Raw genomic sequence first — 17,958 nt, 5'->3', positions numbered from 1 at the left:
AAGGTCCATAAGAACTCTAGCATTGTATAATCTAAATATCACATAAAGGAAGACCCTGTCAAGAGCAGACATTGGATGAAACTTTAAAAATATTTCTTTCAGGATTTACCTTCTGACTTCTATTCCCTTGCCAACTAGATCCCATTTCATTCTAAATCCGTTATAAACAAGCTATACAATAGAGCTTCAAGAAGAAAGTAAAAGGCATGGTTTCAGTAGATGTCCAAAGATAAGACTGAATGCTAAATGTCCATCAAATGTATTGTGCTGGAAAGGCATTGTAAAAAAGGTAGTGTGCTAAGTACTTCAGAAATATTAGCCCACTCAAAATCCTTGCAACAACTCTGGGAGTTTGGTACTATTATCATTTCTACTTTTTACACTAAAAAACTGAGGCACGGACATAAAATGACCTTTCCAGAGTCAGAAGGCTAGCAATTATCTAAGGTCAGATTTGAACTCAGGTTAGTATTGACTCTAGACTCAATGCTCTATGTGCCATGCCACCTAGATGCCTTAGTTGGACTATTTCCTGGAGTTTAAGCCAACTGAAATTCTGAAGAGCCTGAGAGAAGATCAGAGAAGCAATCCCACTATTGAGGGATGCATGGAAAGCAGTGATTCACTGGGGTGCACATTAAAGTGGAGGTATCTTCCTTCAGCCTATCTCCCTTACAGGCCCAGCTGTGCAATTTTACATTAACTCTGCCTGGCTCCCAATCTGAACGAAACAGGTAGGCAGGAAATCAGCACCTACTAGTGCTTAGCTCTGAGATGCAAAGATTATCCATGCTAATACTCAAGATCATAATACAGATTTAGAACTGGAAGGACACTTGCATGCTAATTAGTCATACTTATTCTACAGATAAGGAAACTGAGTCCCAAAGAGTTTAAATGACTTTCCCTAGGCCATCTGTGTAATGAATGACAGAAGCAGGATCTGAACCAAGGTCTCTAATTTCTTTCCATAGGACCACATTCACCATTTGCTCACATTTATACAGTTTTGCTTTAAAAAAAAAAAATCTGATAACACAAAATTTGCAGCCTGGGATCATGGAGAGAGCAGAGTAGATTTACTGGGATGGGAGGGGAGGTTAAAAAAAAAAAAGATAAAAACTCCGATCACAACTCAGCCACTGATTCCTTGGATGGCATTAGTCAAGTCACTCAGCTTTGTATGTGGCCTTCAGAGTCTTCATCTGAAAAATAAGGGGACTGTCTTTGATACCCTTAAGATCCCTTCCAGCTCCTAATGCTGTAATGCAAACAGATAAAGGAGGGGTGACTATGCACTTTGCTAAAAATGTGAGCACTTTGGCACATTTAAAATAGGCAAATCTGCAGGAACACACCTTCCATGCAAAGTGAAGCCACCTATATATACTAGGCTCTGCTGTGTGTGGATGGTTTAATTTAAGCAAGAATGCCAGTCAATGATGTTGAAAAATATGCCCAGATTTGACAGAATAAGAAAATTCCTTATTTCTTCCGCTGTATTCTGTGGCTATTTTTGGTATGTCTAGGTCTTGTGATATATTACCAACCCTACTTCAAGAGACACCACAAAGACAGCATTCCTGGGCAGAAAAGGCAACTCTGGAGTTTCCTCTAGCTTAACACTCCTGGGCAGTGGTGTAATAATCAAAATACTATGAGCATCTGACAAGGCTATCATTTCCCTTTCATTTCTCCAACCATTAATTAATTGCTGACTTTATTGCTTTTTACCATGGTTTCAACTTAACAACTGCTTTCCCTAAAAACTCCTGGTTCTCTATAAATTGTCTCTGACATACAGACAGGAATCACTAAATATTAGAGCTTTGATGGCACCATAATTGAAAGGCACTTAATGTCTGCCAAAAACCCACAGTTAAGATTAGCATACAGAATTCTGGATAGCTGAGGCAGTAATCTTTTTACTACACTATTCCTAAGTTTCACTTACTGATGAAAAGCCTCTTCTTTCTGCTGATCTGGCTGCAAAATGATTGCCAAACCCAAGGATACAAGCAAAAGGGAATGCACTTCTTATCTTGACAACCAGAAAACAAATTAGTATCTTGAAGGCAAAAAAGACAAATGACTCCTTCGTTGTGATTTCCTATAGTATACCCAGCCAATGGCTTAATGATGGTAAATGGAAATTTGTAACCAATTTATTGGAATGGAAATGATCAAACACCAGATCCTCCCCTCCTTCCCCGCATGGGCAAGGCTTGCCAGTTTCTCTGCTGGAGGTTTCATTAGTACATGAAAATCTTCCTTATTCTGGTATCTCTTAATGTACAGGTTCACAAATCCGTACCACACGTAAACTCCTACAAACTGGGAAAAAAACTCTTTCCAGGCAGGACTGCTCAACCAATCAAGTTAGGCACAACTACAAACTAAGAGGCTGATATTACCATTTAACCATGGGACTCTGGGGACCTCACCATCTTCCATCTATCTTTCACCAAATACATTGGGGACAGTCACTGGATCCACTACAAACTCAGACAACATACTTCGAGTAGGCCTCCCTAATTAGATGGAAAATCATTACCTTTCATAGGCCTCCTACTACACTTACCACAGCAGCTGCTTTAAAACTTTCTTTCTATCCTCCACCTTCTAAATCTCCTCCCACTTTCATGAGCCTGAGGCCGACCATCTGATCCCCTACCTCCATCCTCTCCCCAAACTCAGAGCCTCTCTATCTTCACCTTCTTGGCTTCAGTCTCAGAGAATGAGGCAGCCTTCTTCTCTGCCAAGGCTAGTTCCTCAATTTGATTCCACCACTGCTTCTTGACCTCCTCTCCATTGGTCTGCATGTATATGTACAAATAGGAAGATATATATATGTCTATATACGTGGATATGTACATATATCCACACATATTGATATCTACACACACACACACACACACACACACACACACGTACGTGTGCGTGCATGCCTACAAACCTGTCCAGGTTTCTCCTGCTATTTAAACAACAAAGTTAAAATTGCCCATGCTGTATCATATCATTATTAAGCTTCTAGAAAGAGTAGTTTACATATACTTGGAACTTTTTCCTTTTCAACTCTTTGCAAATTCACTTCTGCTGGTACTACTCTGTTGAAACTGATCTCTCCAAGGTCATCAATGACTTCTTGGTCTCCAAATTATCTGTAATTTTTTAATAGATTAAAATCTGGGGGATTTAATATATTCAAAAACCTCAGTTCTGAGACAAAAGCATGTCATTGTGGTGACAAAAAATAAGGTAATAAGGCAAAGAGGGGTTAAGTGACTAGCCCAGGGTCAGAAAGCTAGTGAGTTTCTGAGGCTAGTTGTGGACAATCATGGGTTGCCATTATCACACAATCCAAAACAGTGGAAAGATTCTTAGATGACATCCATTCTAATCTATTTCTAACCAAAACCCCTTCTATAACATTCTCACAAGCATTTAATCTCTCTTTTGAAGATTTTTACATAAACTTTTATGTATCTCTAATTTTATGAAAAATTTCCTTATATCAAGCTTAAATATCTTCTTTAAACTTCCAACAATTTATCCCAGACCTCCTCTTTATCTCCTACCACCATAACATGGTCAAGGAAAATGATATGATTCTTCTGCTATACAAGAAGTCACACAAGGCATGTTGATAGCACAGTGGATAGAGCACCAGGAAATCCTACCTCAGATACTTACTAGTTATGTGACCTTAGGTAAATTTACCTTCTGCCTGCCTCAGTTGCCACAATTTTAAAATAGGTATAATAACAGCATCCACCCCATAGTGTTACCATGAGGCTCAAATTACATAATATCTGCAAAGCATTTAATACAATGTCTGGTATATAGCATTTTCCCCTTCCTCCAAACCCCTTTCCTGAGAATCTTTGGAATATCCAAAGATATTATTATGTCTCTTAGTCTTCTCTTCTTCCAAATAAATTCCTCCATTTCTTTTAACTGGTGCGGCACATTCTCTAGTACTTTCACTTTCTCTGAATGTATTTCAGTTTGTCTTTCTTCAAATGTGATTTCCAAAAGAAACTTCAGTAAAGATAATACTAGATATGATCTAAATATGGTAGGCAGTAGATTGAGTATCAGCCCTGAAGTCAGGAGGATCTGAGTTCAAATCTGGTCTTAGACACTTAATACTTCTGAACTGTGTGACCCTGGGCAAGTCACTTAACGCCAAATGCTTCAGCAAAAATATACATATGCACTAAAAATAAAATAAATAAATGTGGTAGAATATAGTGGCACTATTACTTCCTATAATAGTGATAAATTATATTTATATAGTATTTTAAAATTTGTAAAGTGCTTTACATTCAATATTTCTTTAAGTTTGTAAATTTTTTTTGTCTTTTTTTCTTCAGTATTTTACATGATACACTTGCTCCTTAAAGATCCCCTCTCTTCTTTTAGCTGCCAAGGCATTCCTTTCTCTTAGTTCTTTTCTACCTGCTTTTCTATGTTCTATTTTTTAATAATATTTTTCTAAATGCATGACCTATTCCTTTGTTTGTTTATCATTAGCCTTCTACATGTATGTGCCCCCAAAAGACCTGGTTTAGATATTTTCTTCTTGTCTCTACTGTCTAATGGCTTGGTTTCAGTCAATATATGTACAAAAAACTGCAAAAATCTACATAAATACACTAAATCCATCAGCTTAGTTCCAGTCTTGAAAACATAAATGTCTATTAGCTATTTCCATCTGCATTGACTTGCTGGCATTTAAAACTCAACATGCCCTCAAGTGAACTAATTTTATCATCTCCCCTCCACCAAATCTGCTCTCCCTTCCAACTTTCTTGATGCTTTCATTGGCACCATCATTCTTTCAGTCACCCACACTTGAAACCCCAGAATGATCTTTGACTCAGATTTCTTTCTATCAGTACTTATTTCTTGATCAAAAGATATCTCGCTTTTCAATCAGTTGCCAAGGTCAGTTAAGTCTTCCTCCACATTTCTTATACCTATTCTCATCCTTTCCACATACATGGTTACCACTATACTTCTCCTAGCATCACTTCTCACCTCAACTACTATAACAAACTCCTAACTAGTCTTCCAGGTATTTGGTGGAGAGAAGTCAGCACCATGGCCAGCAGTAACAGCATAGTGAAGAACAGCTAACTGATTCAGCACTGGGGTATGGGAAAGCAGTGACCCAACCGAAGCTGGGAGGTGTCAGCATTACTACCCGGCAGCTCCACCCATTTTCTTACCATTAGGAATAGGCAAGATATTTGAGGAAGATAATTAACACTCAATGCCAGCAGATTTTACAAAATCATCTTACCCCCAAGGCACTGTTGTGCCTCTTGGCGACTTGAATAGCTCACAGAGTAAACCTCTGATTCCAGAATTCTTAGTCTAAAACTTAGGCTCTTCCACATTCTGGTCCTAACTACTGCCCTTTGCATTATATAACTTCATCTTGAACTTAATTTTGTGCAATTGCATGGACTACCTCTCAGGACTAGAGTACATGCTACTTTGATCTATTAAAATCCTTTTCTTCCTTCAAAGTTCAGGTGCCACTCTATTCCTTTTCCCCTCTCTGTAAAGGGAAGGAATTTTGGTGATGCTGCTAGATCCCCCTCAGGTCTGGTCCTAGTTTGTTGACACTGGATCACCTTAAACCTACTGTCCCCTGAGCTACCCACGAAAGCTCAAGTTCTTTTTCCTATAAGGCTATTCAAATCCAAACCCATGTGCACCATTCTTGTCTCCTCCAAATAACTACATCTTATGTCTTTAGCAGACAACTATCTATACACTTAGGCTCTTACTTCATGCAGGGTATCTCATAAGTGGTTTTTAAATTTTTCTGTCCTATCTTTCTAATAGATGTTAGACCAAACAGGTCTCTGAATGGAGGTTTAGACTGACAAATGCTGGGTTGTCTACCCACTACAGGTTGGATTCATGTTTTGGATACAGAATTTGACTATGATTTGGTTTCTAAGGTTCCTCCCAGCTGTGAGATTCTATGGTTCTATATCCTACTTTATAGTTATCATTATATATATATATATATATATATATATGTATGTATACACACACACATATATGTACAGATACATTGATGTGTGTATATTTGTATATCATATTTCCTTATTAGATTATGAACTGTTCCATGAGAATAACTAATTAATCTTTACTTTTCTCTCTCCTCCAGATAGACTGGGATAGATTTTGAGAAAAGAGAGAAAACACAATACACAAATACTTAGAATACAAGGAAAATTGAGGAGACTGGATTATTTGGGGACAAAGGATAATTTAAGCAGAGGAAAGACCTTTGCAGTGGATGAGATGATTACAAATGAAAGAAGGCAGAGCTATTCAACTTTTATTTTGGTTCTATTTCCTCTGCAAAGAAAAATGACCTTTACACTGAAAATGACAATAAAAATGACTAACAGAGAGGTGATACCCAAGATAAGTAAAGAGACAACAAGACAGCACTTGGCTGCTTTTGATGAATTCAAATCACCTGACCCGGTGAACTACCCTCTTGTGTCCTGAAAAAAGTGGCAGATGTGATTACAAGAGTGGTTCTCAGTGATAAGTGAAAGATCATGGAAAATGAGAGGTGCCACCAGGTTGGCAAAGGGCAGATGTGGTTCTGATTTTCAAAGAAGGGAAGAGAATATAGATTCTGAAAACTAGAGAGTTTGATTTATATTCCTAGGAAAATTCTGGAAAGAATCATTAAAGAGATGTTTGTCAAATGTCTAGAAAGACAAAATCATTACACAAAGAGCTTATATGGTTTCATCAAGAACAGGTCATGTTACAATAACCTCATTTCCTTTTTTGACAATATTACTAAAGTAACAGATGAAAAGAAAACTGGGATATAACCAGTCTAGACTACAACAAAGGTTTCTATAAAGTTTCTCAAATTTATTCTTATGGATAAGATGGAGGAGATATAAATAAACAATACAAACAGAAACATTTAAAATTGGTTGGATAGCTGGTGTCAGAGTAGTTGTTCAGCATTAGCGTGGCCAATGAAGGGTACTAAAATAGTAACATTTTTATTTGAGTAACTTAGATATAGGCATAAATGGTTTGCGTATCATCTGCAACTGACACAAAGCTGAGAAGGATCTTGATAATAGTACTAATCCAAAACTATATTAACAAATTGAGACTTGGGCTGAATCTAATAAGATGAATTCAATCAGGACAAATGCAAAGTCTTACACTTAGATATATGAAATCAATTCCTTAAACATAAGATAAAGGAGACTGGAATAGATAGCAGTTATTCTGGAAAAAAAAAAACACTAAAGATTTTAATGAAATAGCCAATAGACATTTGTAGATGCAAGCCTGATACATATTATTCCTGAAGGGGAATAGTATGAAATAAAGTTAGAAAGAAAAGCAGAAGCCAGACTAGAGGAACAAATGTCAACCTGGGGCATTTGTATTTTATCCTAGAAGCAACTGAAGATTTTCAAGCATAGATTTTTACAAGAATAATTAATAAAACTTATTGAATAGAATCCTGGTCCCTTATTTTTCTTGTGTTCCTCAAAATATTCTTAGAACTCACTCTGTGCAGGGCATTGTACAAATAGAGAAAAGCCCAAGATCTGGTCCATGCTCTCAAAGAGTTTCTAGTTTTGGTAAGAAAAGAGGGGATGGGGGTGGGGGGGGGGGAAGCAAGAGAAGGAAGCGGAAAAGTTACATATTAATGAGATTTAAGAAACATTTCAAGATAACTCATAAGGGAATATGGGGTAAGAAGAAATAGGAAAGAGTCAAGAGATCACATCCTTGGATAGTCTCTCTTCCCTTGAAATCCATTATTATGTTCCATCCTGCTCCTCAGTCTCTCTTCCTACCTTTTCATCTTTTTTTTTTGTTTGTTTATAAATATGGGTATCCTAGAAGGCTTCTCCCAGGTCCTCTTTTGCTCTCCCTTCCCCTTGGAGATAACATCTATTTCCAAGGATTCCATGTTCATTTCTATATAGATGATTCCCAAATTTGTATGCCACCCTAATTTCTCTTTTGAATGCCTTTTCTGCATTGCTAACTGCCTCACTCAGATGACTCATTCATATCAAAAATTCAATTAGTTCTGTCCAAAAAAGAATTAATTATATTTCCCCCTGCTCCCAAATGTCTTTATTTTTGTTGAAGTTGGCAGCCTTATTCTAGTCACCCAGGGTTACATTATGGTCTATAAACCCTAAAGAATTATCTATTACATACAAAACTCCCACACCAGCATCTTATATCATCATGGACAAATAGTTATCAAGCTCCTTGTCAAAGAACCTCAGTTCAAGAGGATCCATTACTTCCTGTGGAGCTCATCCCACTTCTGGACAGATTGCTAAGTTCTCCCTTACATTAAGCCTAAATCTGCTTCCTTGTTCTCATCACTCCAAATTCTGGTCTCTGGGATCAAGCAATCCAATCCAAATTATGACAGCCTTTGAAGTAGACAATGACTGTGTTTCCCTTCAGTCTTGTCTTCTCCAAATTCAAAATTCTCATTCCTTCAATATTCAAATGGCATGATCTTTGATCTCTAAAGATTCAGCTTTTTAAGTACTCAAAAGATACACAACTTCAGAAAGATGAGAGGAGAAAATATTAATTTCGTTCTTGTCTTTCCTACTTTTCAAATATCTAGAATAACTGGAGGTTAAGAGGAAGTGAGTAGTGTGAGGCTCTGTTAAAAAGAAGGGAATTACAAAAGAAGTAATTTATCAGTTCTTTCCTTCAGTGACAAGTGAATGAATACTTCAAAAGGTTATAATTATTATAATCAGGTGTTTTGTGCAAATGAGACGATCACAGTGATGCGCAAGTTGAAAACCAAAGATTAAATTAAAACCTACTATGTTCAAACGTGACACACTGGATTTGAACGAGTTGATGACAACTAAACAGTGTTCTGGAAAAAGCTCTAATTAAAAACAATTGAAAACAAATAATTAAACTTCTTACCTAAAAATGCTAAAGGAGCCCCTGCATAAACTGTTGCAAGTCCTCTTACATATTTCAAGGCTATTTTCTTTCATGTGAATTAATTTCATGACATCAAGTTATAGCTTCATTTTCCAAGTAATAATGTAATTCGCTGGCAACATTCTTTTGGGGTATCTGCATTTACAGTATAAATTCAAAGAAATTGCTTTGGGGACATTTCAAAATTACCAAGGGAGGCTGCAAAAATGCTGTAGCAAGTTTTGAAACCAACCTAGAAATATTCTTCCCAAGCCAAAATTTACCTATTTACCCAGAAGAGATTAAAAAAGAAAATCTATTTTGCAAATCAGACTCACTACTTAAATATACTGACATGACTCTATTATGTTTATTTTCCAGCCAGGAAAAAAAAAACCCTCAAAATTTAACAATCAATAAAGAACAAAAAATTATTTCTCTCAACTACTTGGACTTTTGTTCTTCCAAGAATGATCAAACTACTCAGGTTAAGCTATGCACTGATAAATACACAAACTGAATAGAAGAGAACAAATGTTTGGAGCTGGATGACGTAGTCTAGTCGAAATTTTTCATCTGAGTGCAGAGGGAAAGGAAAGGGAACCTACCCAAGGTCACCAAACTAGGTGATGGCTGAGTCAAGTCTTGAAATAAGGTTTTCTAACCAGCTCTTTGTCCCAAAACAGAAGCAGCAGTGGCACACTATTAACAGCCAACACATTCCACAGTCAGAATCCAGTTTTTAGCCAGATGCTCATGCAACTTGCCTGCTCCTATTCCTCTGGCATTTCAGCACTAGCCTCCTCATTAATAGGGCTATCACAGTGGGCAAATTCCTCCATGGTATAAAGTACATCCCCCAAAATTGTTCTTCCCCCAAAACTACCCCTTCCATCAACCTGTTCTGGTATATGACACTTATTAATTAGAATCCTCCTTCTGGGTTAAATTATGATCTCTAGGAATTCCCTCTTAAAATTGGTAAATGTGTTCATAGGGAGGCAAAATGAAATAATTTATTCACTTATCAATTTCTTAATGTGATATCACTATCAGAAACATGGCCACAGAAAAATCCTGAACGTATGGGAGAAAGGAGGGGTGCATTTGATGGGAACATGGGAGAAGGATTTCCAATCTGTTTACTGCAGTGAGGTGTTGGGGGTACCACCAGGGAGTTTCAGAAACGGCACTAAACTAGTGTTCAGAAAACCTAGATTCTTTAGAACTAATTCTGCAATCAGTTAGCGAGTCCTGATGTTTGAGAATTCACCTTCCCTCTCTGGATTTCAATTTTCTTATTTGGAAACTGAAGAGGTTAGCCGAGCAGACATCTAAGATGCTATGCAGTTTTGACATTTAATGTTTTAAATTCTACAATTTAAGAACTCTTTCAAATCCAAACCTCTATGCTCTCATAGGTTCTATTTGCCATTCTCTAGTCTAACACAATTTCCAGAATTTAACATTCTGGAATTCTAGAAATATAAATTTCTGAGCATCAGTCCTGGCCCCTTAATTAACACCAAAAATCTGCCCTTATCTTACGGCAATTTGGGTGATATTTGTCTGAATTTGGAAGGAACACAGGCATATGTGCCTTCCCCTGCAATCTATTCCTCATTACTGGGATTTCAGCAGAATCTAGCTGATGCTAAATGATGCTGGTTTTGACTGTGACTAAAGTCAGGCTCACTCTAACAATGACGAAGGAGACATCCAGTATTAATGTTGCTTGTAATTAATTGTAAGGAAGTTTACAATTCAAAAATGGGTTCATGTTTGCCTGGTATCACAATAGGAAAGTATTTCATTATGACTCCTATTTTTAAAGATGTAAAATCTGTAGACAGATTAATTTTTCTGTCTAGCTCAGATGAGTTTTTTCCTCCCTTCCTACCTCCTGGACTCAATACAGGAACAAGCCCCTTAATAGTCACAAAAGGGTGACAATTGCTGCCATAGACCTGAGAAACAATGTGACAACACATAATCTGCAAGAACATCACCTTCCCCATTGCTTCTTGCCCACCCTTTAGTCCCAGAGCTGATCCTGATCATTTCTGTCCTAAAGGTGAAACAATGCCAAAGGGCTAACAAGGAATTCCCTAGCCTAAGTTATAAGGGTCTGTAGGAAGGACTTCTTCCAATGCCTTACCACAGAATAGGAGTAAATCTAGACTCTCTTTTTTTTATTGAAGCTTTTTATTTTCAAAACACATGCACAATGGACCCACTCTTAATACCACATACCAAGATAAGATCAAAATGGGTCCATGACCTAGGCATAAAGAACGAGATTATAAATAAATTAGAGGAACATAGGATAGTTTATTTCTCAGACTTGTGGAGGAGAAAGAAATTTGTGACCAAAGATGAACTAGAGACCATTACTGATCACAAAATAGAAAATTTTGATTATATCAAATTAAAAAGCCTTTGTACAAACAAAACTAATGCAAACAAGATTAGAAGGGAAGCAACAAACTGGGAACACATCTTCACAGTTAAAGGTTCTGATAAAGGCCTCATTTCCAAAATATAGAGAACTGACTCAAATTTATAAGAAATCAAGCCATTCTCCAATTGATAAATGGTGAAAGGATATGAACAGATAATTTTCAGATGATGAAATTGAACCTGTCTCCACTCATATGAAAGAGTGTTCCATTTCATTATTGATCAGAGAAATGCAAATTAAGACAACTCTGAGATATCACTACACACCTGTCAGATTGGCTAAGATGACAGGAAAAAATAATGATGAATGTTGGAGGGGATGCGGGAAAACTGGGACACTGATGCATTGTTGGTGGAGTTGTGAACGAATCCAACCATTCTGGAGAGCAATCTGGAATTATGCCCAAAAAGTTATCAAATTGTGCATACCCTTTGATCCAGCAGTGTTACTTCTGGGCTTATACCCCAAAGAAATACTAAAGAAGGGAAAGGGACCTGTATGTGCCAAAATGTTTGTGGCAGCCCTGTTTGTAGTGGCTAGAAGCTGGAAAATGAATGAATGCCCATCAATTGGAGACTGGCTGGGTAAATTGTGGTATATGAATGTTATGGAATATTATTGTTCTGTAAGAAATGACCAGCAGGATGAATACAGAGAGTCTTGGAGAGACTTACATGAACTGATGTTAAGTGAAATGAGCAGAACCAGGAGATCATTATACACTTCAACAACGATACTGTATGAGGATGTATTCTGATGGAAGTGGATTTCTTTGACAAACAGACCTGAGTTTCAATTGATAAATGATGCACAGAAGCAGCTACACCCAAAGAAAGAACACTGGGAAATGAATGTGAACTATCTGCATTTTTGTTTTTCTTCCCGGGTTATTTATACCTTCTGAATCCAATTCTCCCTGTGCAACAAGAGAACTGTTCGGTTCTGCAAACATATATTGTATCTAGGATATACTACAACATATCTAACATATATAGGACTGCTTGCCATCTAGGGGAGGGGGTGGAGGGAGGGAGGGGAAAAATTGGAACAGAAGCGAGTGCAAGGGATAATGTTGTAAAAAAATTATCCTGGCATGGATTCTGTCAATATAAAGTTATTATAAAATAAAATTTTATATATATATATATATATATATATATATATATATATATATATATATATATAAATAAAACACATGCACAGATAATTTTCAACATTCACCCTTAAAACTTTGTTTGAATTCTTTCCCTCCCTTCCCCCCACGTTCTTCCCTAGATGGCAAGCAATCCAATGTAAGTTAAACATGTGTAATTCTTCTATACATTATTTCCACAATTATCATACTGCACAAGAAAATCAGATGAAATAAGAAAAAAGAAAGAAAACAAAATATAAGCAAATAACAACAAAAAAGGTGAAAATGTTATGTTGTGATCCACACTCAATTCCCACAGCTCTCTCTCTGGGTGTAGATGGTTCTCTTCATCACAAGATCATTGGAGCAGGCCTAAATCATCTAATTGCTGAAGAGAGCCACGTCCATCAGAATTGATCATTGTATAATCTTCTTGTTACCCTTTATAATGATCTCCTGTGAATCTAGACTCTCAAAAGCAATGTTAGTAGTACATAAGCCCTGGTGTTTTCTACCAACCTGAAAAGTTTACTGTGTGAAAACATTGGTAGGCCAGGAGAGATTCACCATCAGAAAGCTTACCCCTGAGTGAGCAATTTCTTTGGCCATACCATGAATTTTTTCTATCAAGATATGAAGGAAGCATCATACTGATAACTAAAAATATTATCAGAAGACAAGTTAACTCAGGAAAGACTTCCTATGCCCCTGAATGTCTGTAGCTCTATCATTAATGATCTGTTGACTCAAATATGATTCATATAGGTGGTGGACTGGCTAGGGAAAAAAAAATTTCTCGTAGGGAGAATAGTATGCTATATGGGGAAATGGGAAAAAAAAAAACCGAGATCTGAATGCCTAAGTTGCTATTTACTGGTGGTATAGTCTTGGTTAAGTCAAGCCCCTTTCTCTCTCTCCCCTCCCCCCCCATGCCTCAGTTTCCTCATTTCATGGACCTCCATGTTCTCAGATTTGTCCCAGCTCTATCTTTTGATCCAATGTAGTAGGAGCTAGAGATTGGACAAACTGGGTGTGGCACTTGTATTCACAGAAGATTAAAAGAACCAGCATGTTGGGTATACCTTCTATAGAAGACAGATAAAGGGTTACGGACAAAAACTACACAGGAGGAGAAAATATGGATTTTTTTGAACTGATGGACAGACCACCCATGATGGTGAGATCAGGGATCCATTAAAGTAAGCATAATTTTCTTCACTTGCCACAGTCTTCCTAAGAAAAGGCAGTTTCAGCTAAGCAGCACAGTGAATAGAGTCCTGGATTCTTAGTCATAAAGATGTGAATTCAAAGCCTGCCTCAGAAATAATACTAATAACCCCTATCTTACAGGGTAGAAGTGAAAATTAAATGAAATGCTATTTGTAAAGCTCACACCAGACCTTAAAGTGCTATTCAAATGCTGGTTGTAGTAAAAATGATGACAGTAATAACCCACTCGGTTGACATCCTCCTGATGTGTCTCTTCCAAGTGGCACAGCAGAGCCCTAGGCAAGGTGACTGACTGCTGGAATTTGCAGGAAGGGAGGAGGGCAGGCAGGAGGACTATCTAACTATTTCAGTTTTCAGCAAAACCTCGGATTCCACTGTAGCCAGAATCCTTATCTTTCATCATCCTCTATATCCATTAAATCTTAGCCATTTTTCCTTGGAATTCCTCATCTCCCTATAGAGCTATGAGGTCCTTAAAAAACAAGGATTTCATCTTATTCTCTTTTCTATCATTCATAGGGAATATATTCTTTCATACTAGACACTCTCAAAGAGTTTGTGATTTAATTAGCTAGACCAGACTCTCATTCAAGTTAAGTGATATTACACTATGATGAAGTAACACTAAAGATAGTTCTCATTTATATAGATCTTTATAGTTTACAAAGTCCGGTCTTCAAAACATCTCTCTGTAAGATTGGTAGAAGAGGCATTATTTACCTACTTTACAGCTGAGGAAACTGAAAGCTCAGACAGATAAAAGAACTTGTCCAACATCACACAGCTAGTAAATGACAAAGCTAAGCCTTTTTTTGACTCCAAGTTTGGTGTTTCTCCCATCACATCCTGCTAAATGATATGTATAGTGCTAAGTCCTAGAGGACTAAAAAAATCAAGAGCCCCAAGGTCAACACAAGTTGAGTTGTTGGGAGTGGCTCTCTATCCCCTTGGAGGGACTCTGTAGAAAGGGTTGCTGGGATGCTCTCATTCTGATGCAAACTTGGGACATAGTTAACTCCGATTCCCTGTCAAATTTGAGCTAATACTATCTTATGCATAAATTGTTTTATAGTTTACAACATGCCTTCCTCACAACAACCATTTGATATGGCCAACCAAAAAAACACAAATAAACAAACAAAAAACTCTCCTGAAATGGTGAGGCTGTGTGGTGAATGGAAAGGACACTGTGTTTAATAATCAGATGATTTCTGCATTCCCTTCCTTCTCTAATAAATGACAAACTTTCTGGTTACAGCAGTCCCAAGAAGAATAACATAGGTTTTCAATAGTAGACCTTAAAGATAATCTAGTCCAACCGTGTCCTTTTACAAATGAAGAAACTGAGGCTCAAAGAGGTTGAAGTGACAGACAGAATTTAAACCCATGTCTTCTTTTTCATTTGTAAAATGAGTCCAACTTAACCAGATAACTTTAAAGCTTCAGTGAGAAATCTTTTACATAAAAATCATACTTTATGTATGTTTTCATGTAGTGCTTTCCTCTAACTTGGTAATACCCAGTAAATGCCACTGTAACCAGAAGCAAAATCTGAAGCCCTCACTGGATCAATTCTTTGAAAAAATGGCCATACTCTTAGAGTTACTTCATACTCTGCTTCCTATTTATTTAGTGATATGGGATAAAGAGAGAGAATAAAGAACAGATTGTGACAATAGCACCCAGTCAACAAGAGAGCTTATGAATTACTATCATCATTTTGGGATAGCAGTAACTAGGCACCCTGCTGGAAAAGTAGACTTTACTAAGAAATAGTCCAATGAATTAACATTATGCCAGCTATGGTCTTTGAAAAGGACTAGGAACCCTCTCCATCTTTGCCTCCATCTTTGTTCAAGAGGCTGTCTATTTCTCAGAGGGCTTCTACTTACAACTGCACTAGAGTAGCTGGCCTTACAATGAAAGCTCTAAATTCAGAAGAGGCATCTACCCTTTAAGGGAAAGAAGGGGATGCCTGGCTTTTTTATTGCCAAATAGATCCAAATACAACAGTAAGGCTGTTTATTGAACACATCCATCAATTTTTCCCATGGTAGTTTTGCTCTTCATCAGACAAGAATCCTATTATAAGAAACCCAATTAATACTTAATTTCACCAAGGCCAGGGGGGTCATACATACCTTCAAAATAGATATTCTTTTATGGCACAATATGATAGCATTTACTGCATTTAATCTAAATAAGACTGCAAAAGAGCAATTTTTATCAGCTGAGATTTCTCAAAAATCTGGGTGGTTAGGAAGCTGGCTTCTGTCTGAATAGCTATAATATGGGTGCTGGAGATGGAGCTGTAACTTGCAGTACAAATACTGGTGCTCTGTACAGCAAAAGATAATCAGGTTATGAAACTATAGTCCAAGAAATTTGTTATATGGAACCCTAGGCTGAAAAAAAGCTCCATCTTTCCTTTATTAATATGAGTCACCAGGCTAGCCTGGCATTACTCTCAATAGTGAACTCTAATTTGGATGTCTCCAATTGAAGACTGTTCATAAGTTTACAATGCTTTAAGCTTTTTTTTTTTTAATTATAAACAGACCTATCAACAAAAATCAAATAAGCACAAAAATAATAAATAAAATTTTAAATAAACCCTTAGCATTTGACAAAGAATAACCAAACAAATGAACAGATTAGTAATAAGATATGTGGACAAATAGATGGTGCGCTGGATACAGGACTGGGGCCTAATCAAGAAGACCCGAGTTCAAATCTAGCCTCAGAAATATCTGTGTGATGCTGGGCAAATCATTTTTGCCCTATCTGCCTCAGGTTCCTCATCTGTAAAATGAGCTGGAAAATGGAGAACTGCTTCAATATTGCCTAGAGAACCCTAAATGGGGACATGAAGAGTCAGACACAAGTGAAACAACTCAACAACAATAACATGTCCTTTGCTTTGTGTCTCTTTTTAAATCTATCTGAAGTTCTATCACTACTATCTTCATTCTTCTTTGTTCCTTCCTTTCTTTCTCATACAATTGTAGTCGATGTGGACATATCTCTGGCTCTGCAAATCTCACTTTGCTTCATTTCTGATAGGTCTTTCTGTATTGTTCTTCCATTCCATTAATAAATCATAATTTACATAGTCACATAGATAGATGTATTGTATTCATTCTTGTTACTATACAAAGAGTAGTTATAAATATTTTTATATAAATCCTTTTCTTCTTTTTAATAGTACTTTTTGGATAGAGTCCTAGCAATGGATCCTAGCTTTGTGACAATATATATTGCCTTACTGTTTTGCAAAAAGTTTGCACTGGTCCATCTGTATAAATGTTTATGTATTTAAAAGATTCGCCTAGTGTAAATGGAAGGCAAACAAAGAAAAGGCAAAAGCAAAGGCAAGACAAAAGGCAAGGGTGTCTTATGGGAAGTGGGATTTGAGCTGAATCTTGAAGTAGGGGATGAAACTGAGGAAAAGTATTCCAGGGATGGGAAAAGGCACTGAGTCAAGAGAGATGTAGTGTTATGTTCTAGGAAAACAGCAAGAAGGCCAAAGGGTTGGTGGAGATAAATAAAGTATAACAAAACAGGAAAAGCTGTGTTTGAGAAAGAACACGTAAATAAAATGAATAGAGTCTGGCTTAGAATGGAAAGAGACTGCAATAGTCCAGGCATGAGGATTTGAACCATTTGAAGGTCATCTGAATGGATGTCTTTTTTTTTCTTGATTTGAATTTCTATGATTACTACACAATTTGAGCATTTTTTCATGAAGTTATTAGTCTGTATTAACTTCTAAAGCTGTTTGTTCTGATTGTTGATTCCCTGGGGAGTCTGTTTACTCTGATAGATATGTTTCAATTCTTTATAGATTTTGGCAAACAGATCTTGAAGTTTTAATATAGTTTTTGGTTATTTGCAAATTATCCCCCAAATCTGTTTCCTTTGGGTTAATAAATATTGCTTAATCCAAACTTTATCAAATTTTGTGATTTCCATCTACAACAATTTTGATTTATTTAAAAAAGGATCCTTAACTGTTCTCAGTTGAAACAAATATATTATTTCTTTTTTATATATCTTTTACATTTAAAATATATTTATATCACTGATCCAAAGTTGACTGATTGCAACATATGGTCTTAGAAATATAGATTCAAACCTATTT

At 36.8% G+C, this 17,958-nt stretch overlaps 1 protein-coding gene across 11 annotated transcripts in view; it reads right to left on the bottom strand.

Annotated features, from left to right (window-relative positions):
* The window catches only part of TTC7B (tetratricopeptide repeat domain 7B), a 327,704-nt gene that overhangs the window by 2,310 nt on the left and 307,436 nt on the right, over positions 1-17,958 (bottom strand). The gene's annotated exons all lie outside the window — the stretch shown is intronic.

This window comes from Antechinus flavipes, chromosome 2, assembly GCF_016432865.1.
Source record: "Antechinus flavipes isolate AdamAnt ecotype Samford, QLD, Australia chromosome 2, AdamAnt_v2, whole genome shotgun sequence".
In the NCBI taxonomy this organism is placed as follows: domain Eukaryota; kingdom Metazoa; phylum Chordata; class Mammalia; order Dasyuromorphia; family Dasyuridae; genus Antechinus; species Antechinus flavipes.
This window is presented reverse-complemented; position numbering and strand designations above follow the sequence as displayed.